The sequence below is a fragment of the Schistocerca gregaria genome, chromosome 5, assembly GCF_023897955.1.
Source record: "Schistocerca gregaria isolate iqSchGreg1 chromosome 5, iqSchGreg1.2, whole genome shotgun sequence".
In the NCBI taxonomy this organism is placed as follows: Eukaryota; Metazoa; Arthropoda; class Insecta; order Orthoptera; family Acrididae; genus Schistocerca; species Schistocerca gregaria.
Window position 1 is genome coordinate 365,757,146 of NC_064924.1, and position 23,705 is coordinate 365,780,850.

A 23,705-nucleotide genomic window follows, 5' to 3' on the forward strand; every position below is an offset into this window, starting at 1 on the left:
GGTTTTCCTCGATTTTTACCGATTTTTTACCATGTTTCATATTTTTTCGATAGTTTTCCGTTTTTAAGTGATCATATTACTATCATATACTTGCGTTGTTTGATTTTATTTGAGGATATTTGCGTGTCCTGTACATCGGCCTACTAAAAAATCCTAAGAATTCACCTCTTCCCGATGATCTACATGCATGCTTATTTGCTATTAAAAATAATGAAAAGTATAGTAACACTTGCCTCGTACCTAGTTGAGATTCAACGAGTGGTGCAGATTGGAAACTTGTAGTTTGGAAACAAATCCATGTATTGCTACGATACATCAGACAGTTTGTCTGAGACTCATGTAGCGATGCACTCGATGGAAACTCAAAATCTGTCACAGTTCTACACGGTTATTTGACTTCCAACCTACCGTATAAGGGTCATCAAAAGGGAGTTGACACCTGTAGAGAGTTGATTTCTGCTGATGCTCTGATATATTTTCCCAGTAAGTGTATGCTCTTTTTGGTTAACACATGAGCTTCGCTACTTTTGTTTACACCTTCCAGCTCTAATACGACCCCACAACCGTGTCAGGACAGCTACAAACTGTAGATTGCGGGTATTTTTTTATGCCAGTGACGTCATAAGTGAGTGACTGCGTGTGAGATCGCTCTCTAAGTTTTTATATACTTTTACGTTTTAGATACATATTTTAACGTTTTTTTATAATATTTACTATATAAGTTACTTATTAGTCGTTTCTTCATTCACCTCTGCCTTTCTTGTGTTGTGACCTGATATTTGAGAGTGTTTCGTATCAAGCAACTTAACCTCTTACCCGCGCTGACGAGTTGCAGCTGTAGCCGCGCATCCAAAGCTAAATACTAATTAATTGTTAGTATATAGTAGTTTATTTAGGAACTTTAGTAGTCTTCAACCTGTGTTATTGGTGTTTTCTGGTGAAATAGTTTCAGAAGAAATTTTTGGGAACTGTTTTCAGTTTCGTTACTGTGTCATTAGACGTTTGATTTTCTTTCTGTGTTGTCTTTTGTTATATTCTCATTTGCTGTTGATTATTACTGTTAATAATAGTAGTCACTTCCCTTGTAGAGTACGTTTGTGATTATTGTAGTCAGTTTTTTAACATCTTCTTATTGTAGTAGCGGTATTTAGATAAAGTAGTTTTCTTGTTTCAATAACTGTAAAATTTTACCACTAGTGAGAAGTGTGGGCTTTGCCGTAGGTTCGTGAGTAGTGGATTGCGGTGTGAGACTTGTTCGAAGTAGTTTCACTGGGGGAATGCAGTGGGGAAGCCAGTGGGCATTCTGGTGAGATCCTCTCCTGGAACTGCAGGTTATGTAGCAAGAGTAAGTTGATAGAGGAGCACGAGCGTTAGATCTGTGCCCTTCAGGTGCAGCTGAAAAACGCAGAGGAGCTAGAAAGGATGAGGAGGGAGAAGGGGGTTGGGGAATGGGAGCTGGCTAGGAGAAGGAGATTTTCAGATAGTTTTACTATTGGTGTTTGCAATAGATATGTCCAACTGTCAGAGTGTGGTGAAGAGGAATCTCTAGTAGCTGTAGATGTAGGAAGTATGCAGCAGACCTCAGCAGTTACGGTGGCTATGACAGTTGCAAAGTCTAAGAGAAAGAAGAAGGTTCTGCTGTCAGGCAGTTCTCATGGTAGAGGTGTAGACCAGCAGTTGCAGGAAGTGTTGGGGAGTGAGTACCAGGTCACCAGCATTATGAAGCCTAATGCAGGATTGGCTCAGGTGACTATTAACATAGGGGGGTTATGTAGGGATTTTACTAAAGAGAATCAGGTAGTGATTGTGGGTGGGGCTGGTAGTGGTATTGATAGGGATGAGGAGTATGATATAGATGGTGACCTGGAAAAGATAGCCACAAAGACTGGCAACACGAATATGCATTTCGTGGAACTGTTTCAGCCTCACGATCGGCCTCGTCTTAAAACAGCCGTCAGGCGTAATAACATGAGACTTGAAGGTGCGCTGATGACAGACGGCATGAGTCACATTTCAGTGGTGTCGGTGGAGTCTATCAGCAGGACGGGTTTCACTAGACATGGCCTGCACCTCAGCAGATATGGAAACCGAAGGTTGGGAAAGCTTACAGGTGACAGCATAGGTGGGGTGGTGGGATCACTCATGGGAAAATTCCTGTACTAGTGGGTGTTAGAGCTGGACCTTTTTTAGATTGAAGTCAGCTGATAGTTATTCCTGCTTAAGGGAAGTCTCTCTAACAAAGAAACCAATTTCGACAAAGCTTAGGTATCCGAGTAACAAGTGAATTAGTATATTTTATCAAAATATACAAGGTATTAGAGATAAAGTTACTGAACTGCTTATAGATGTTGACTCGGAAATTATTGGTATATCTGTACATTTCTTAAATAAGAAGATAATTCAGAGGCTTCCTTTACCAGGATACAGGTTGCCTGGAAACTTTTCTAGGAGCTCTTTGCGGTGTGGGGGAGTAGCCATGTATGTGAAAAACGGTATCCCATTTGAATCAAATGATGTTTCAAAGTACTGCACTGAAAAGGTGTTTGCATGTTGTGCAGGTGTATTCTTTCCAACGAGAGTGCAAGGGGACAGTAGAACAACCATAGACAACATTTTTGTTCATTCCTCATTACTAGAAGGGCATTCTGTTAGCAAAAAGGTGATTGGCCTTTCAGATCATGATGCACAAGTTTTAACTCTAAAAGATTTTCGTGCTCCAACACATGTTAAATATAATTATCAACTTTTTAGGGAAGTTGATCCAATTGCTGTAGAGACCTTTGTAAACCTTATCAAGGAACAAGAGTGGCAAGATGTTGATAGAGCTGATACAGTAGACGATAAATATATTGCTTTCCTCAAGACTTTATTCGCGCTCTTTGAAAGTTGTTTTCCGTTAGAGCGTTCAAAACAGGGTACTAGCACAAACAGGCAGCCTGGGTGGCTGACTAGAGGGATAAGAATGTCCTGTAGAACAAAGTGGCAATTATGTCAAAACGTTAGAAACAGTCAAAATCTAAACGCAGCACCCCTTTACAAACAGTATTCTAAGGTGCTTAAAAAAGTTATTAGGAAGGCAAGAAATATGTGGTATGCAGATAGAACAGCTAAGTCTCAGGATAAAATTAAAACCATATTGTCAGTCGTAAAGGAAGTGGCTGGTCTGCAGAGACAGGTCGAGGATATAGAATCAGTGCGTAGTGGGAATGTCCGTGTTACTGATAAGTCGCATATATGTACAGTATTTAATAATCACTTACTGACTATAGCAGGTGAACTAAATAGAAACCTAGTCCCAACAGAGAATCATATAGCGCCTGTAGAAAAAAAGTGTTCCGAGACTGTTACCTGAAATGCTCCTCCATGATACTGACAAGAGGGATATTGAGTTAATAATTAAATCACTAAAGACCAAGAACTCTCATGGATATGATGGGGTATCTAGCAGAATACTGAAGTATTGTTCTATGTATGTTAGCCCAGTACTTAGCCATATCTGTATCTTTTCCTTTAGGAGTGGTCAGTTTCCTGACCGGTTAAAGTACTCGGTAGTGAAGCCACTTTATAGAAAGGGAGATAGGGAGAATGTTGACAATTATAGACCTATATCTACGCCATCGGTGTTTGCTTAAGTTATCGAGAAGGTTGTATATGCAAGGTTACTGGAGCATTTAAATTCACACAATTTGCTATCAAATGTACAGTTTGGTTTTAGAAATCGTTTAACAACTGAAAATCCTATATTCTCTTTTCTCTCTGAGGTTTTGGACGGATTACATAAAAGGTTGCGAACGCTAGCTGTTTTCTTTGATTTAACGAAGGCGTTTGACTGTGTTGACCATTGAATATTACTGCAGAAGTTTGACCACTATGGAGTAAGGGGAGTAGCTTACAATTGGTTCGCCTCTTACTTTAAGAACAGAAAGCAGAAGGTAATTCTCCGCAGTATTGAGAGTGGTAGTGATGTTCAGTCCCAATGGGGTCCTCACTGTTAAGTGGGGCGTTCCCCAAGTGTCGGTGCTGGGGCCACTGCTGTTTCTTATTTATATGAATGATATACCTTCTAGTATTACAGGTGATTCAAAAATATTTCTGTTTGCTGATGACGCCAGCTTAGTACTGAAGGATCTTGTGTGTAATATTCAGATATTATCAAATAATGTAGTTCATGAAATACGTTCGTTGCTTGTGGAAAATAATTTGATGCTAAATCACAGTAAGACTCAGTTTTTACAGTTTCCAGCTCACAATTCAACAAGAACCGATATTTTGATAAGACAGATTGGGCATTTTATAAGCGAGACGGAGCAGTTCTAGTTCCTAGGCGTTCAGATAGATAGTAAGCTGCTGTGGAAAGCCCGTGTTCAGGAGCTTGTTCAGAAACTAAATGCTGCTTTATTTACCATTAGAACAGTATCTGAAATAAGTGACAGTTCAGCACGAAAAGTAGACTACTTCGCATATTTTCATACGCTTATGTCATATGATATTATTTTTTTGGTTAATTCTTCTGATACAAAAAGGGTATTTTTGGCTCAGAAACAGGCTGTTCGAGCTATGTGTGGTGTAAGTTCCAGAACCTCTTGTCGACCCCTATTCAATGGTCTGGGAATTCTGACTTCGCCCTCTCAGTATTATTTTCTTTAATGTCGTTTGTTGTTAGCAATATTAGCTTATTCCCAAGAGTTAGCAGCTTTACTCAGTTAATACTAGACAGAAATCAAATCTGCATGCGAAATGCACTTCCTTGACTCTTGTGCAGAAAGGAGTGCACTATTCTGCTGCATCCATTTTGAATAAGCTACCACAAGAACTCAAAAATCTTAGCAGTAGCCCAAACCCTTTAAGTCCAAACTGAAGAGATTCCTCATGGCTCACTCTTTCTATTCTGTCGTGGAGCTCCTGGAAGACCTGAAAAATTAAGCAAATTACAGTGTTACAATGTTGATTTCCTTTATTTAAACTTCCGATTTGTCTCCTTAATACTTTTCTTATATTTCATTTTATCTGTTTCTACTTTCGTGTCACAATTTCATGTATTGACTCGTTCCATGACCATGGAGACTTCTCCTTAGTTTGGTCCCACGGAACAATAAATAAATAATTAAAATAAATAATTTATTCGTCAGTTGATAGTGTCTCCAACTGCACTTAGCATCCTCGAATGTGAGAGTTTCCCATACTCCATACTTATAGAGTGCGCACTCCAGGCCATGTAATTTATAGACGAACAGTGAGTAAGTAATACATTCGAACAGGGACCGTTTGCCACTGACTGCTCCACGCTTATATATGTTGAGACCATGCGTGCATGGTACCAATCGCAGAGTCTCGATTTCAACCACACATGGTACCAATCGCAGAGTCTCGATTTCAACCGATTGTACGTCATTTTAGACAGTGTCACAGCCTCACAAATAGCGAAAACTCTTCGCAAAATGATTTTGTAACGGATGTAAGCACATTTAAATTCATGCTGCTAAAGAGTATAAAATCTTCGATGCAAGTTATATTACCGGTATTTTGTAACAATATTTCTTGATTCTCCAGTAATAACAATAAACCAAGTCATCCAGTTGCACCTGTCGCACTCTCTTTTATACTCTTCAAAGATCCACGATGATCGCACATTATCTCCTCAATTCGCCTATTATGTGTGCTTGAGGTCCTTAGGAAGAATGAAGACAGTCTCTATTGATGATTATTATTATGTACAAGATAGAAAAGATAATTGGTCGGATGGTAAAGTATATCAATGTCCTCCAATGCACCAAGTCACTCACAACCAAATATTCTACATATGGATTGCAATTGCTCTACTTTCCGTATGTCTATGCCAATGCGTGTGTTGCGGATGGATCCCATGATCCAGAGTAGGCCAGAGTTAATGTTAGAATGTGGATCCATCCCGTCTTATATCCGGAACGGTGTCTAGATATGGATCCACAATGCTCTACGTCTGGCACAGGGTTCTAAGTTTGGACCCAACATAAATTATATCTGGAACAGTGTCTAGGTGATGATTCGCAATGCTGTACGTCTGGGATAGGTTTCGAAGTTGGGCCCACCAGAGAAAGGACTGGGTCCGGTTTATTTGGAGGCATCCATGACACACACATAGAAATAAACAAACAGAAAATAAAACAAGTGCAATGTATCTGTAGAATAATTGGTTGTTAGTGACTGGATGCATTCTAGTACAGTACTAGACGCTACCGTCCGACTAGTATACTGTTATACCTTGTACATAAGAATAATTCTCAGGAAGGACTGTCTCCATCCTTCCAACGGACATCTAGGACACAAAATAGCTGAATTGGGATGATCATGTGCCAACGTCGTGGATCCCTAGGAGTATAAAAGAAAATGTAGTAGGTTCATCAGGATGCCCTGGTTTGTTGTTATTGCTGGAGAATCTAGACAATATTATTACGAAATGTCGGTAACATAACTTCCATCAAAGATGTTAAACCCTTTAACATAATGAATTTAAATGTGCTTACATCCCCAACAAAATCATTTGGCGAAGAGCTTTTCGCTATTTGCGGGGCTGTAGCCCTGTCTAAAATAACGTAGAAATGGTTGAAATCAAGTTTCGCAGTTGGTAATATGCATGCGTAGTTTCTATATGTATTTGTGCAGAGCTGTCGGCGGCGTAAAGTTTCTTATAATTTAAATTTATCACTAACTGTTTAGATGTTTACACACTTTTACCTATGCTTACAGACCTCATGTGTTCAGACATTCATTGGACAATCTTTTTCATACATTTGTGTGGGTACAGGCCTTTGATCTGTCTCATTTTGGGATACTATATCAAACAGCATGCTGGACGCAGAATTTCCACTAACAAGAAAGATCCTGAATATAATATTTCCCACTTTTTGTTCATTCTTTTAACTTCACTAGATTTTTTGATGTGTCTGTAACAGCACCTGATCTCCTCTTTGAAAGGTGCAAGTCCAGACTAAATACTTGTTGCACTTCGGATTTTTTGTGCTTGTTTATTCAAAATAATTGCAGCATGTGGTCTTTTCTCTTTAAGTGAAGGTTCCTATAGTGGTATAAGTGGCAAAGGTTTTAACCACTTGTCAGGTTCATTTTCTCATAACATTAGTTCGGTAGGCCTAAATCTGGTAGATGGGTGTGATAAATTATTAACGATGTATTGAACTGGAGCACTGCGAGCTGCCGATTTCGGTATCTAAGTCTTAATAAAGTGATTAAATTCTTTAAATTAAGTGCTACTGGACTTGCTTAATGACGAAAAGAGGCTATTACAATATATTGTACTTGTTGTTCTTGGAGAAACGTTTTCCATTTGGGATTTGTAGAATATGATATGTTGTCGGTCAATATGACCTTCGGTTTACCTATAGTGGGAAAACAGTCCTCTGTTATCCTCTTCATAACTGTGTAAGTTACAATGGTTCTCGTAGCATCACATATAGCGATCAGAGTTTTTGCACCTTCCATTCCTCAAAGAAAGGGTCCAGCTGTGTCAAGTGACACTAATTCTAATGGTTCTTTACAAAGATAGGATGTAACTCATTCAGATGAGATCTATTCGTGTACTTGATCTTTTGGCATATGATACACGTTTTTATTACTCATTCTATCAAGCAGTGCAAGTTTGGAAAGTAACAATACAACATAATCTCCTCACTGCACTTTTTTTATTCCATAATGACCCCACATGTGGCTTGTAAACATGATAAAATTCGGTACATATTCTTTAAGTATACGGATGCAGTAGTGGGTTGATTCTGGCCCTCGCTGGAGAAATAGCACACCTTTGTATATTGTATAGTACTTACCTATACTATTTCCATGTACAGTTTCTCTGTTACATTCCTCCAACAACTATCCTTTTCTTTAAACTGCATTTCATGATGCACTTTAAGTAATATGGTCAATAGTTTTCGTCTTGTATTAATAATAGCCTAAAACATGAGGTCTGTTCACTTAGCTCTGTAAATTCATTAAATCCTCGTGGAAGGTTAGAAAGTGTGTCTACTATATTGTTTTGTTCCCCTTTTATATATATTATTTCAAAACTGAATTCTTGTAATAATATGGATCATGAGCAGTTTATTTATGTAACTACTTGCTAGTCAGCAGGAAAGAGAAAGTTTCATTATCAGAATAAAGTTTCGTATGTTTTCTGCTGAAATAATATTCAAACTTCCGAAAGGTCCATACTACAGCTAATATGTCAAGTTCAGCAGCTGAGTATCATCTTCCGCACTCAGTGAGTGTTCAGCTGGCTAACTGATTACACAATCTGTTCCCTTTCCTTCTCTTTATCTAATTTGAAATAGAAAAGCATTGACACCCTGAAATAATGCTTCTTTACTTAATAAAAAATCTTGTAAGTTGGTTTAGGGTAAATAAAGCTTTATTCACGGAGGGCATGCCTATCTTACAGTATAGAACTACTCTGCCTGATCCGAGACGCCTGTTTGGCAGCGTCTGCAATGCAAATGCCGTTCCCGGCCACGGTGCTCTCACATTCCAGGACATTTCTCGAACTCGTTCTACGACAGGTTTCAACGACAACATCAACAAACGCTATATCACTATAACTGTTTTCAAGAGAGATACCTAACACAGTTATAAAATGTATACGGTTCCATTTCAAAGAAAGCACTTGCTTCAATATCTCCGTTGATAACAGTGCTAAAAACATTAGCCCAACAAAAAATAACATTTGACGAAAACTGCGTCTCGATATGAGTAACCGTTGACGAAATACACTCGTGGAAATGGAAAAAAGAACACATTGACACCGGTGTGTCAGACCCACCATACTTGCTCCGGACACTGCGAGAGGGCTGTACAAGCAATGATCACACGCACGGCACAGCGGACACACCAGGAACCGCGGTGATGGCCGTCGAATGGCGCTAGCTGCGCAGCATTTGTGCACCGCAGCCGTCAGTGTCAGCCAGTTTGCCGCGGCATACCGAGTTCCATCGCAGTCTTTAACACTGGTCGCATGCCGCGACAGCGTGGACGTGAACCGTATGTGCAGTTGACGGACTTTGAGCGTGGGCGTATAGTGGGCATGCGGGAGGCCGGGTGGACGTACCGCCGAATTGCTCAACACGGGGGGCGTGAGGTCTCCACAGTACTTCGATGTTGTCGCCAGTGGTCGGCGGAAGGTGCACGTGCCCGTCGACCTGGGACCGGACCGCAGCGACGCACGGATGCACGCCAAGACCGTAGGATCCTACGCAGTGCCGTAGGGGACCGCACCGCCACTTCCCAGAAAATTAGGGACACTGTTGCTCCTGGGGTATCGGCGAGGACCATTCGCAACCGTCTCCATGAAGCTGGGTTACGGTCCCGCACACCGTTAGGCCGTCTTCCGCTCACGCCCCAACATCGTGCAGCCCGCCTCCAGTGGTGTCGCGACAGGCGTGAATGGAGAGACGAATGGAGACGTGTCGTCTTCAGCGATGAGAGTCGCTTCTGCCTTGGTGCCAATGATGGTCGTATGCGTGTTGGGCGCCGTGCAGGTGAGCGCCACAATCAGGACTGCATACGACCGAGGCACACAGGGCCAACACCCGGCATCATGGTGTGGGGAGCGATCTCCTACACTGGCCGTACACCTCTGGTGATCGTCGATGGGACACTGAATAGTGCACGGTACATCCAAACCGTCATCGAACCCATCGTTCTACCATTCCTAGACCGGCAAGGGAACTTGCTGTTCCAACAGGACAATGCACGTCCGCATGTATCTCGTGCCACCCAACGTGCTCTAGAAGGTGTAAGTCAGCTACCCTGGCCAGCAAGATCTCCGGATCTGTCCCCCACTGAGCATGTTTGGGACTGGATGAAGCGTCGTCTCACGCGGTCTGCACGTCCAGCACGAACGCTGGTCCAACTGAGGCGCCAGGTGGAAATGGCATGGCAAGCCGTTCCACAGGACTACATCCAGCATCTCTATGATCGTCTCCATGGGAGAATAGCAGCCTGCATTGCTGCGAAAGGTGGATATACACTGTACTAGTGCCGACATTGTGCATGCTCTGTTGCCTGTGTCTATGTGCCTGTGGTTCTGTCAGTGTGATCATGTGATGTATCTGACCCCAGGAATGTGTTAATAAAGTTTCCCCTTCCTGGACAATGAAGTCACGGTGTTCTTATTTCAATTTCCAGGAGTGTAGAAGGGGTGTTATATCTTACGTGGCTGGCCCTGTATATTAAGATAATTACCATTATCGACTTGAAAACTGTCTAAGTTAAACTTGGGAACGTTGACTGAAATTCGTTGAGGTCTGCAACAGAATAATGAAACTTATAAAATTTCACACTAATTATTATTTCCACTAATTATTGTCACACCATGTTTCCGTATCAAGATGCCATCAGCAACTGTCTGACTGGTTCTTATTTCTGGAAAAGTTGTTAACGAAGATTCATATTACATGTGGAAAGATATTTTACTGACAGTTCCAGTGACAAAATCTTCGGAAAAGTTTTTCTTCCTGTCCATTAAGTATATTTTATTTTAGTGTATATCAGTATGTATGTTGTGTATTTAAATAGTCTCATTGGTAATCTTACTAATTATGAAAGATTGTTCCAGTGACATAATCTTCCGAAAAGTTTTTCTTCCTGTCCATTAAGTACATTTTATGTTAGTGTATATCAGTATGTATGTTGTGTATTTAAATAGTCTCATTGATAATCTTACTAATTACGAAAGATAAATTAATGAATTACCTGAATAAATACAATCTTTTAAGCGAATCACAGCTGACTGCGTTTTTCAGGATAGCAAATGGGACGTTGTGATATAGTAAATGGCCCAGAGATCACCAATGTGTGTGTGTGTGTGTGTGTGTGTGCAGTAAGTGAAGTGTTATGAAACAATGTGTGTATAGTGTGTAGTGACTGAGTGATACGAGTCATATGACTGAACAATGTGGCATTACATTATTTAATAAGTTATTTGTAAAAATAGTATTGTATACCAGTGGTAAATCTAATGATTGTCTCTAACTAGAAGTCTGCAAAAATATGTGTATACGAATTAGCTTATTTTAAATTGGTCTAACTTTGTAAATACTTTGACATGTCCCATATCCTTGTAAAGAGAGATCTACAGGTGAATAAAGCTACTACTACTACTACTGCTACTACTACTACTATCTGATGTGGGAATATATCCTTATCTGGCACGCTTGTTCATAAAGTAGTTTACACGCCAAAGGTCCTGTACCACTTAACATAACACACACTTTAATTGAATATCATTAACTACTAAACTCTCCTACAAAACGTCTAAGACATTCAAACCACACAATATCAGCACCATTGTGTGGTGCAGCTTCTTTTGCGTTGTGAAAGGGATATTGATATTGTGTGTATGGCCCTTATCTGCAAGGAAATAATCCTTTTTTCCGGACAGGCTTAGGTTTTGCTGAAGCAGTAGATCCTTGTGTCGAATCTATGTACTACTTTTCAAAGCTGAGACTACAGCTGACATCTACTGAGTAAACTAAAAGACGAAGTATTGGGGAATACACAAAATTAATGTTTACTACAATTATCTTTGTTGATGCAAAATTTTCTGTCAAAATTTAGGTGATTCATAAAATATTAATTGCTCCACTGAAATAATATTGTGTGTAGTTTAAATTTTTCAATGTGCGGAGGCCTCCAATAGTATGAATTAAAAATTCTGCCAGACAAACTGAAATGTTATGGCGTTGAAGGCTTCTCCATTGCATGAAGGGAGCCATATCTCAATAACAGAAAACAGGGCGTCACGGAGTCATGGCGTTAGCGAATGATACGACTCGATAAGACTACATTCATTGCGAGGAAACATAAGATATTGTGTCCTGCAAGATTAACGGATTGAATAGTTTCTACTTCTGATTGACGACACTTTAATATTTGCTGGTGATACAACTAATAAAGAGCGCAAACACATGTACAGCCTGATATGAAAATCAGTGGTCACAGACTGTACGAAGCTTCATCTGTGTGATTTCTGGGCATCCAGAAGCATTAAACTGATGCTAACCATTGTTCTAAGGAGTGATCGTCGGAGCGTAATGCAGCTATTGTCAACAATATATTTATTCTACAAATATGGACAGTGGTATCTCAAAGAACATTTTAAACCAGAGGCTTCGATGGCGACTATATGTAGTAGTATTTACGTAAATTAATTCAATCCAATATTAGCCCTCGCAGGAGCCTCTCCAGTGACCTAGCGTCTTACACTTTTGCGTCAGTGCATTTACCACGTAATGCCATTTTTCATTAACTAGAAGTGTAAATGTTGGATGAATTATGCCGTTCAAAAACGGTTTTCACACTATCTCAAAGTACTATTTGACCTCCATGCAAACATACACTATGTGATCAAATGTATCCGGACACCACCAAAAAAATACTTTTCTCATATTAGGTGCATTCTGCTACCGCCTACTGCCAGGTACTCGATATCCAGCAATTCAGTAGTTATTAGACGTCGTGAGAGAGCGGAATGGGGCGTGTAACTCACCGACTTCGAACGTGGTCTGGTGATTGGGTGTCACTTGTGGCATACGTCTGTAAGCGAGAAGTCCACACTCCTAAACATCCCTAGGTCCACTGTTTCCGATGTGATAGTGAAATGGAAACGTGAAGGCACTCGTACAGCACAACAGCGTACAAGTCGACCTCGTCTGTTGACTGACAGACCGCCGACAGTTGAAGAGGGTCGTTACGTGTCACAGGCAGACATCTATCCAGACCATCACACAGGTATTCCAAACTGCGTCATGGTCCACAGTAAAAGTACTATGACAGTTAGGTAAAGAGCGGAAACACTGGACTATTAGACAGAGGAAAAAGTTGTGTGGATTGACTAATCACGGTACACAATGTGGCGATCCGACGTCAGGGTGTGTGAATGGCGAATGCCTAGTGAATTCATGTGCCAGCGTGTAGTGCCAACAGTGAAATTCGGAGGCGGTGGTGCTATGGTGTAGTCGTGTTTTTCATGGAGGGGGCTTTCACCCCTTGTTACTTTTCGTCACACCATCCCAGTACAGGCCTACATTGATGTTTTAAGCACATTCTTGCTTCCCACTATTGAAGAGCAATTTGGGGATGGCGATTGCATCTATCAACACGATCGAGTACCTGATCCTATTGCTCGGCCTGTGGCTGAGTGGTTACACAAAAATAACATCCCTATAATGAACTGGCCTGCAAGGATTCCTAACCTGAATCCTATAGAAAACCTTTGGGATGTTTTGGAACGCCGACTTCGTGCCAGGCTTCACCGACCGACACCGATACCTCTCCGACGGCCGGGGTGGCCGAGCGGTTCTAGGCGCTACAGTCTGGAACCGCGAGACCGCTAGGGTCGCAGGTTCGAATCCTGCTTCGGGCATGGGTGTGTGTGATGTCCTTAGGTAAGTTAGGTTTAAGTAGTTCTAAGTTCTGGAGGACTGATGGCCTCAGAAGTTAAGTCCCATAGTGCTCAGAGCCATTTATGATACCTCTCCTCAGTGCAGCACTCAGTGAAGAATGAGCTGCCATTCCCCAAGAAACCTTACAGCACCTGAGTGAACGTATGCTTCCGAGAGTGGAAGCTGTTATCAAGGCTAAGGGTGAGCCAACACCAAACTGAACTCCAACATTACCGATGGTGGGCGCCACGAACTTGTACGTCATTTTCAGCCAGGTTTCCGAATAAGTTTGATCACGTGGTATCTCAAAGGACATTTTAAACCAGAGGCTTCGATGGCGACTATATGTAGTAGTATTTACGTAAATTAATTCAATCCAATACTAGATTTTCTACTGTTTACGACGGGACAGAATAACAAAGTAGAGCCGATCTATGTACACGGTCTTCTTTCTCCCAAGCTATTTGTTCTAAAAACGTAATCTGTCTGGTCTTTCTCTCCTGCTCGAAACCAGAGCAATCTGTATTCACTGCCGGATGTCAATCTGAGTAGTTCAGAATGAAAAGAGGTTAAGCTTTTCATTAAAGTAAATTATTTATTACATCCTAACATAAAATAGTAGAATCTGACGTCGTTTTAATTTTAGACATGCTTGGAACCCATTCATATCTTATTACAGTGGTTCAGTTTATAGTTGATTTTTAAATTTTTTGTTTAAATGGGTGGTAACCGTTATCTAGCAGATGGACGGAGAATAAAACTTTTATGCACAATGAAAACGATCTACGTGGAGAGACTGGTAAATCTTGCTCCATGAATCACTTGTTCGTGTGCGTTAGAAATAAGCAAACAAATTTCTTTCCTTCACTAAATGACGTAAATGGAACATCTTAACAAGACGCTACCAAAATGATACTTCAGTTGTTCCATGCCTGTGAGATTTACACCATATATATATAGAAAACTGGGCGGTCATTGAAGGGAATTGTGAGAAAAAAGCAGAGGACGACAGTTCTACAATTCATGTCGGAGGTGAATGACGCACATGTGAGTCCCGTCAGAAAAAAAAAAAAAAAATCTGCCTAAACTGAGAAGTTATAAAAGCTCATCGAAAACATGAGTGTTAAGATGTCAGTCTGTTGACAACATAGTGAAGACAATTCCTAGGAAGAGAGGAAAAAGAATAATATCCCATCGTAATAGTGGGAATCGTCAAACACGTGAATGAAAGCTTTTACTGTACAATGCCCCAAGGCCCGATGTTCCATTTGTGCCCGTGAATTTTCTGTGTTTCATAGCGATGAATAAGATCTTAAGCAACATGCTTGAACTGAAGCCCATAAAGGAAATACACGATCAGAAAATAAAATGAAAAACCTGGGTTCATATTTTTCTAATCAAGTGATCTCTCAAGCACAGCAAGGTAAAGTGACTGCAGCAGAACTAACTGTTTTATTTCACACCGTCAAACGTAATCACAGTTACATCTACATGGATTGTTCGAATAAACTGATATCTCACATTTTTCTGGATTCCAGTGTTGTCAAGTGTTTCGTGTGGAAGAAGGAGGGGAGGAAGTTTGGTGAAAGATATATAAGCTCCGAAGTCTCTAAAAGGTGCCACGAACGCATTCGTCTCTAAAAACTGTTTCTACACAACTGCGACAGATTCCAGCAGTAAAAGTAACAGTAAAATGTTCCTTCTCTACGTAAGATACTTCACAGCTACAAGTGGTGTTCAGAACAATTTACTCGACTTCTATGAAAATGCCAATGGAACCGCAAGTTCAAGTCATGTGTGTGTCATTAAGGTAGCTAAAGAAAACAGCCGAGCTTTAGACAAGATTACTGCCTATATTGTAGATAACCTTAATGTAAATTACGGTAAACACAATTCTGTTTTTAATTCGCTTAATGATGCACGTTGCAGAACTGTGAAGTACAATTGCTTAACTCATATTTTCGGTAATACAAGGAAGCATAGAAGTAATTGCCTTCGTATAGAAATTAAAAATGTTATTCTGAAAATAGATAGTCATTTTTCCATGTCTGAGAAGCACCACGAGGATTTGAAGAAATATTTTGAGTTTGTAGATGTTGAATGAATGAGTATGTTGAGACACGCTACAACCCGCTGGCTCTCCTTAGAACGTGCAGTAGAAAGAATAATCTCCAACTGCTCTGCCGTCAATAGCTACTTCAGATTGCTGGGAGAGGATTGTTCCTAAGTTTGGAACAACTAGCATATTTTGATTCAGAAGATGAACTTAACGATATATTGCTAGAACTCCATTTACTATTCTTCAGAAAAAGAGTTTTGTTCATTGCATCAAGATTTTAGAAGGATACACTGTCTCTATGGCTGAATCGTATGACGAAATATGCTTACTGAAGAGAAAACTGGAACAAAGGAAGGAATATCAGGTCTTCGAACTGTAGTTAAAATGCCATGAAAGCTCTAGTTCCATCAGAAAGAACCAAACTGGAAAGAAGTATCATACAGTTCTATCAAAAAGCCTTACACCACCTTTAAAAAAGTGCTATTTCTAAGAGGACCATATGTCAGCGAAGCTAAAATATATATAGGGTGTTACAAAAAGGTATGACCAAACTTTCAGGAAACATTCCTCACACACAAAGAAAGAAAATATGTTATAAGGACATGTGTCCGGAAACGCTTACTTTCCATGTTAGAGCTCATTTTATTACTTCCCTTCAAATCACACACAGCAACAGAACGTACCAGCGTGACTTCAAACACTTTGTTACAGGAAATGTTCAAAATGTCCTCCATTAGCGAGGATACATGCATCCATCTTCCGTCGCATGGAATCCCTGATGCGCTGATGCAGCCCTGGAGAATGGCGTATTGTATCACAGCCCTCCACAATACGATCACGAAGAGTCTCTAAATTTGGTACCGGGGCTGCGTAGACAAGAGCTTTCAACTGCCCCCGTAAATGAAAGTCAAGAGGGTTGAGGTCAGGAGAGCGTGGAGGCCATGGAATTGGTCCACATGTTGTGTCGTACTTGTAAAAGCACATGTTCTAGCACCAAAGGTAGAGTATTCCGTATGAAATCATGACAACGTACTCCACTGAGCGTACGTGGAAGAACGTGGGGCCCAATCAAGACATCAGCAACAATGCCTGCCCAAACGTTCACAGAAAATCTATGTTGATGACGCGATTGCACAATTTCGGGCTGATTCTCGTCAGTCCACAAATGTTGATTGTGAAAATTTACAATTTGATCACGTTGGAATGAAGCCTTGTCCGTAAAGAGAACATTTGCACTGAAATGAGGATTGACACATTGTTTGATGAACCACTCGCAGAAGTGTACCCGTGGAGGCCAATCAGCTGCTGATAGTGCCTGCACACGCTGTACATGGTACGGAAACAACTGGTCCTCCCGTAGCACTCACCATACAGTGACGTGGTCAACGTTACCTTGTACAGCAGCAACTTCTCTGACGCTGACATAGGGTTATCGTCAACTGCACGAAGAATTGCCTCGTCGATTGCAGGTGTCCTCGTCGTTCTAGGTCTTCCCCAGTCGCGCGTCATAGGCTGGAATGTTTCGTGCTCCCTAAGACGCCGATCAATTGCTTCGAACGTCTTCCTGTCGGGACACCTTCGTTCTGGAAATCTGTCTCGATACAAACGTACCGCGCCACGGCTATTGCCCCGTGCTAATCCATACATCAAATGGGCATCTGCCAACTCCGCATTTGTAAACATTGCACTGACTGCAAAACCAACACTAACCTGTTGATGTTACGTACTGATGTGCTTGATGCTAGTACTGTAGAGCAATGAGTCGCATATCAACACAATCACCGAAGTCAACATTACTTTCCTTCAATTGGGCCAACTGGCGGTGAATCAAGGAAGTACACTACATGCTGACGAAACTAAAATGAGCTCTAACATGGAAATTAAGCGTTTCCGGACCCATGTCCAAATAACATCTTTTCTTTATTCGTGAGTGAGGAATATTTCCTGAAAATTTGGCAGTACCTTTTTGTAACACCCTATATATATATATATATATATATATATATATATATATATATATATATATATATATATATATATATATATATAAGGCAGAAAAACAGATATTTCTTTCCTGCAAGCTGCAATAGCATCCCTCCAGTTAACTGAAATAACTGATATGAGAAACTGTATGAAGAGATTTGTCTTATTGAGAACATTCCTGCCAGTATTTTGGAGACTACAGAAGCGGCCTTAAACAAATGGTCGTCACTGTTTACTACTCACAAAGAACACTAGAACGTAACGGAATTAGAAGATCTTGTGCCTTTTGTAATGAGCGTTCTTGGATGAAATACATTTGTTGAACATATCTTCTCCTTCTGTCCAAAAATGGTCAGACAGTAGAAAAAGGTGTTCAGTAGATGTGATTAAAATTAAACTACTATACTACTGGCCGTTGAAATTGCTACACCACGAAGATGATGTGCTACAGTCGCGAAATTTAACAGACAGGAAGAAGATGCGTTGATATGCAAATGATTAGCTTTTCAGAGTATTAACACGAGGGTGGCGCTGGTGGCGACACCTACAACGGGTTGACATAAGAAAAGTTTCCAACCGATTTCTCATACACAAACAGCAGTTGACCGGCGTTGCCTGGTGAAACGTTGTTGTGATGTCATGTGTAAGGGGGAGAAATGCGTATCATCACGTTTCCAAATTGATAAAGGTCGGATTGTAGCCTATCGCGATTGTGGTTTATCATATCGCGACATTACTGCTCGCGTTAGTCGAGATCCAATGACTGTTAGCAGAATATGGAATCGGTGGGTCCAGCAGGGTAATACGGAACGCCGTGCTGGATCCCAACGGCCTCGTATCACTAGCAGTCGAGATGACAGACATCTAATCCGCATGGCTGTAACGGACCGTGCAGCCACGTCTCGATCCCTGACTCAACAGATGGGGACTTTTCCAAGTCAACAACCATTTGCACGAACAGTTCGACGACGTTTGCAGTAGCATGGTCTATCAGCTCGATGACCATGGCTGCGGTTACCCTTGACGCTGCACCACAGACAGGAGCTCCAGCGATGGTGTACTCATCGACGAACCTGGGCGCACGAATGGCAAAACGTTATTTTTTCGGATGTATCCAGGTTCTGTTTACAGCATCATGATGGTCGCATCCGTGTTTGGCGGCATCGCGGTGAACGCACATTGGAAGTGTGTATTCGTCATTGCCACACTGGCGTATCACCCAGCATGATGGTATGGGGTGCCATTGGTTACACGTCTCGGTCAGCTTTGTTCCCATTGGCGACACCTTGAATAGTAGAGGTTACATTTCAGATTTGTTACGACCCGTGGCTCTGTCCTTCATTCGATCCTTGCAAAACCCTACATTTCAGTAGGATAATGCACGACCTCATGTTGTAGGCCCTGTACGGGCCTTTCTGGATACAGAAAATGTTCGACTGCTGCCTGGCCAGCACATTCTCCACATCTGTCACCAACTGAAAATGTCTGGTCAATGGTGGCCGAGCAACTGGCTCGTCACAATACGCCAGTCACATCTCTTGATGAACTGTGGTATCGTGTTGAAGCTGCTTGGGCAGCTGTACCCGTATACGCCATCCAGGCTCTGTTTGACTCAATGCCCAGGCGTATCAAGGCCGTTATGACGGCCAGAGGTGGTTGTTCTGGCTGCTGATTTCTCAGGATCTATGCATCCAAATTGCGTGAAAATGTAATCACATGTCAGTTCTAGTATAATATATTTGTCCAATGAATACCCGTTTATCATCTGCATTTCTCCTCGGTGTAGCAATTTTAATGGCCAGTAGTGTAATTAGTGTAAACATGAACATATCTTGTAGAGATTACGATTTCATGATAAGTTAGAAAGCGAAATTTTGAAGTCACCTGGGTCAAATGTGAAGTAGGTAGTTTTCTTCAAGTTTTTTCTGCATGTTGTTGTCAAACCTGGCTCAGTGTAGTGTATGTGCCGTTAAGAGGGTGTAAGTTACTTTCTTTTGCGAATTTCAATTATCATCTCATTCAGTTAATGAAACTAATTGTAATGTAATTGAAACTGATATGTAAGGTTTGATTTCCAAGTATTTGTGAATTATTCCTCATATTTGTGAAAAATCTCGTATTTTTAGATAAATCTTGCTAATTTCTTATCTGAAAAAGTGACAACCCTAGTGGTAGTGTCACATGACTTTTGTCGCATATCGGAGCATAGGTGTGATGACACTTGCAGCAACAGTTGCGAACAAGATGGTAGCATGTCAACTCGTAACAAAATAACGCGGAACAGTAAGTGAAATAACTTTAGTTAAACGACTTAATTCAGATAAAATGGGTTCTCAATGTAACTGACACAAAATGACTTTCTCGAAAGTGTAACGAAACGACATATTCACAGTAAACGACTTCTAACAAGAAAATAAGCAATTTATAATGCAGTAGAGGACCATAAGTTTAAATCCGTCACATGACGGATTGAAAAGATATTACTTGATCCTATAGTCAGCTTCCATTTAAAGAGAAGTGAGGAACTATGCACCTTCGTTTCATCACGCAGATTGGTAGCACTGAAGTTGTGTGCTTGGAGCGATCGTTCGATAACTGTGCAGATATTTAGAATGCAGGACTGATGTAGCCTATCCGTCGCCTATTAGACACTGTGGTAAGTAACTGAACAGATCTCACCTGTACTCTTCATCCATGCAAAAATTGCGAACAAGCTCGCATCGACAAGAGACAAAGCAAGAAGCACAATACACCAGACTGCGTAGCAAGTCGAAAAGAAGAAACAGAGTCCAGACAGAAAATGACAAAAACTTATTGGAAACTCCGTCCCCTCGCGGTTCGAGGCCCGCGAACGTTTTCTGTCGATTGATGACCAAACAGGGATTCAGAGATACAGTATGCATCAGCACAGAGGCAAAGAGATCACTGAAAGATGTTGTTTCATTTAATCAAATACACAGAACACTGGAGACAAACTCGTGATTTAATCAAAGCAAAAATGTTATGAGGAAAAAATTGAAATGCAAATGAACCTGTCACTTTAGCGTTTAATAAAATAATGAATAAATTTTTTCTGCATTATAGCCTTTTACCCAATGTCTACTAAAGGTCGTATTCACCTCTATAATTTTGTTTCTACATTCACTTTAAGTAAAACGACAACGATTTTATGTTTAAAAATACTGGGAAAGTCATTGATGTATATCGGGAACAGCATTGGTCCTAATATGCTACCTTGCAGCACCCCTATATTAATGTAATTTGGTTGTGATAAGTGTAATACTAAATGTTTAGATCTATTTGAAGTATGTGTTACCTCTACTCTATGTATCCTATCTGTTAGGTATGATCGAAAGCAGTCATTAGCTACTCCTCTTATTCCTAATGCATCTAATTTATTTAATAGAATCTTGTGGTCGACTGTATCAAACGCCTTAGAAAGATCCAAAAGTACGTCTGTGACACATTCATCTTTATCAAGAGCATCAGGTTTAACTTTTGTGAATTCTACTATGGATGACTCCATAGTTTTGCCACTTCGGAAACCAAACTGTGATTTGCTTAAAAGATTGCATTTATTCAGGTAATTCATTAATCTGTCTTTCATAATTGCTTCTGTAAGTGGTGGTGAAACTTGGACTGTAGGAAAAGCGGAACAGAAGAAACTGAAGCATTTGACATGTGGTGCTACAGAAGGATGTTGAATAGTAGACGCACTGATAAGGTAAGGAGTGAGGAGATTCAGCGCGAAAGAAACATAAGGGAAATAGTGACAAGACGAAGGGATAGGACGGTAGGACGTCTGTTAAGAGATCAGGGAATAACTTCCTTGGTACTAGAGGGAAGTGTTTAGGGTAAAAGCTGTAAAGGAAGAGAGGTATTGGAATACATCCAGCAAGTAACTGAGGATATTGGTTGCAGGTCCTACTCTGAGATGAAGAGGTTTTACAAAGGGGCGAAATTCCTGGTGGGCCGCATCAAACCAGTCATAAGACTGATGACACACTGAATGATGGCCCACATCATCCCAGTCTCTAGGACTCGTTGCGTGCACAGGTCTGTGCTTGAGCAGTGATGATGTGTCACCCATGGCTTTTTGGACACTTCTCCAGAAATGTGGCGAGAGTCACCAGGTCGACTTTTCACACAAGTTCTCCTTGGCGTCTGGTATTCGACGCTGAGTCAGTTGTGACCACTCTGGTGAAATCATGTCTTCATAGAGGATGCATTCACATATAGTGTGCCCCTCAGTTCTTTCTCCACAGCCACTTCCGTTTGTTTCTCTCCATCTTATTCGTGACTGCAAGTATGTGATATATGTTTCACAGTGTAATGGAAGATTGGACACTCCTCCTTCAGAGTTCAGGTTTTTTGATGACATTTGGAAGAGGTTGCAGGTTCGCTTTTCAATATTTCAGCAGCATCACATCTGATACCGCCCTCAGGTTGTCTCTTTATGCAGCTCCTGGTTCCGCGACGGAAGGGTGCCTTACGCGTGAAGAGGAAATGAAAGAGCCAGCGCATGTACTGGATGGGGAGAGTGCTGCTACGGACCAGGACGTCGGTAAAATGACACAATGTAAAGGTAGTGCGCAGGATGGGGCAATTTGCAAAAAGCAGCTTTCTGTTCGGTGTATAGGGAAGGCTTGCTAGAGGAATTCACAGATATTCTCGATGGCGGAGGTGTGTCTGGGGACGATCCAGGAAGTGTGTGTGCTGTCTGTTCCCTGTTGTTCACCTACAGGTTGGTCAGCACATATGGACATCTGTTTCAGAAATGGTGAGCATTGTTGTTAAGTTGTGCTCCATATTTCTTGACGGTGTGATAACTGGACATCAGTAATGTGTGGTTGTGAATCGTCCTGCTAAATTACTTTACTGACGTTCCATCCTTGTTAAAGTATGATATGTCTGAGTTGTGACCTATTGCAGCTTATTAATGATTTAGACTTCTAAAGACAGTTCTTTCTCGAACTCCATTCAGTGGCATTGTTTGTTTTTAAATATGCAGCGCTTTTCACAGCATCTCTGAATGTTGTGTCGGTTTTTTAAAAGAAATTCAATGCTGTGTGCTTTTGTGCCATGAATTATTGCATTTCTCGGGTAAAGAATGCTTACAATTGTAGAGACCAGGAACTCGCCACTGGCAGAATTAACTGTGAAGTATTTCTTTTCATGCACTCGGCCGCTGTAATCAATGTCCACATTTGAGACAAAGTCGAAGTGCAGGACATCAGTATATGCAACCCTCCAGTAACTTTAACTGCAGCGCTTTTCACAGCATCTCTGAATGTTGTGTCGGTTTTTTAAAAGAAATTCAATGCTGTGTGCTTTTGTGCCATGAATTATTGCATTTCTCGGGTAAAGAATGCTTACAATTGTAGAGACCAGGAACTCGCCACTGGCAGAATTAACTGTGAAGTATTTCTTTTCATGCACTCGGCCGCTGTAATCAATGTCCACATTTGAGACAAAGTCGAAGTGCAGGACATCAGTATATGCAACCCTCCAGTAACTTTAACTATGAGTAGTGGATCAAAGACACCATCAGCGCATTTCAATAGTGCGTGTTGCCTATATCACAGGGACAGGTATGCACTCAGGGGCAAACCTATTGTTCTCCTTGGATTGGAAGGTCATTAACCTACTGTTCTCCTTTGACTGACAGATCCTTAACCTATTGTTCTGTTATGTCCTTTTCACTGACAGGTCCTTAACTTATCTTCTGCTAAAAGGATCCTTCTTTTTGACTGAGAGGTCCTTAATCTATTGTTCCCAAAGCCTTGCCCACCACCTGACCTCTTAGGAAACCTTAAATCCACGCCCTCCCCCTCCCTGCTACAAGTACAATTTCAGGACCTGCAGATTGGAATAGGGCCTCCCACTCTCTTCAGTTTCATTGACCACTAAAAAAATTGATCAGTTAGTGAACCTCTCAACATCTGATAAAACCATTCCCTCCCCTACACCCTCATCACCCCCTTCCATTCCCCCTCCCCTCTGCCCTCCCTTCCACCTCACCTTCCTCAAGAAATGGCAGGAAGTTCAAAATTTGGTGGGGAAAAAAGGTCAGTTGGGTTACCTCCTCTAAGCTAAGAACCTCCCCTCCCCCTCACGGCCCCAGAAAATTGCAGGAAGTTCAAATTTTGCAAGGAAAAAAGGTCAACTGGGTACCTCCACTAACCTAAGTCATCTGACCGCCACCTCGTCCTTGGAATTGGTGGGGAAAGGACTCA